We start from the raw sequence: 1675 nt of genomic DNA, 5'->3' as shown, positions 1-1675 counted from the left end.
AAACAAGATCACTGTCCATAATAGGTACCCGATCCCATGAATTGATGACCTCTTGGACCAACTGAAGGGGGCAAAATATTTCAGCAAGATCAATTTGAAGTCAGGATATCACCAGGTGCTAGTCGAACCCTCCGATGTGTGGAAAACTGCCTTCAAAGCCAAGGAGGGCCTTTTTGAATGGTTGGTTATGCCTTTCGGATTGACGAATGCTCCTGCAACCTTCATGAGGCTAATGGATGACATCTTGCGGCCATTCACCAACTCATTTGTAGTGGTATACTTGGATGACATCTTGATCTTCAAGCAGAGTTGGGAAGAGCACCTCCACCACATCCGACAGGTTCTCCAAACACTGCGACAACACAAGTTATGTGCCAATTTGGAGAAATGCACTTTTGGCATGACCCAGGTTCAGTACCTAGGATACATTATTGATGAATAGGGGGTGCATGTGGATCCATCCAAGATCCAAGTCATTTGAGATTGGCCATCTCCAACCACTCTGACAGAGCTCCGCAGCTTTCTAGGTCTTGCTAACTTTTATCGCAGGTTCGTATTGGGATTTTCTCATATCACTTGGCCCTTGAGTCAAGTCACCAAGGGAGGAGCGAAAGCAAAATTATTTTAGTCTGAATCTCAATAGAAGACATTCACGGAGTTGAAAGATCGCCTCTACATAGCACCAATTCTCGCATTACCAGACTTGCAACAACTATTTGAGGTCGAGACAGATGCCTCTGACTATGCTATTGGGGCAGTCCTTACTCAACACGGGCATCCAGTGGCATATCACAGTGAAACACTTTCAAACAAAATATGGAAGTATCCCACTTATGACAAAGAGATGTATTCCATTGTGCAGGCGTGCCAACAATGGAAGCATTACATTTTGGGGAAGGAAACAGTCATCCACACAGACCATCGACCCCTGCAGTTCATACAAACCCAAGGGAAATTGCAGAATGATCGCCATCAGAAGTGGTCCACATACCTGCAACAGTTCCTTTTGAATATCAAGTATAAGAAAGGTAGCACCAATAATGTTGCAGATTGCCTCAGTTGACCACTGATCATGGCGTTAACCACTGTTCTCAACTCTTGTGGGCACGAGACTTCTGATTGGCCACTTCTCTACAAAAGTGACCCAGAATTTGGCCACATATACTAGACACTCTTGGAGGGCCAACATGTTCCAGATTTTCACCTCCAGGATGCCCTGTTATGCCACCTGGGTCACCTTTGTGTTCCTTCAAGTGAGCGTGCCAAGGTGATTTGGGAAGCACACTATAGTCGGGATGCTGGACATTTCGAGGTCAAGAAAATGGTGGCAGTACTGTAGAAGTATTTCTATTGGTCGAATCTTCGACAGGATGTCGGGAATTACATTAGATCATGCACTACCTACGCCATTTCCAAACCGACCATCAAGAAGCAAGGCCTCTATACCCCGCTGCCCCTAGTCAACCTTGGGAATCCATCTCCATGGATTACATGTTAGGCCTCCCTTCCACTAAGAATGGAAACAACTATGTTTTTGTGGTCATCGACAGGTTCTTGAAGATGGCCATTATGGCTGCCTGTAAGAAGAATATCACAACAGAAGCCACAACTAAATTCTTCTTTGAACGAGTGTGGGTACACTTTGGGATCCCACAGTCTATCATCTCCGATCGGG

This window comes from Pinus tabuliformis, chromosome 1_1 (assembly GCF_031772625.1).
Source record: "Pinus tabuliformis cultivar Carrire ecotype Pingquan chromosome 1_1, CPIR1, whole genome shotgun sequence".
Classification (NCBI taxonomy): Eukaryota; Viridiplantae; Streptophyta; class Pinopsida; order Pinales; family Pinaceae; genus Pinus; species Pinus tabuliformis.
Note: the sequence above shows the minus strand (reverse complement) of the source record.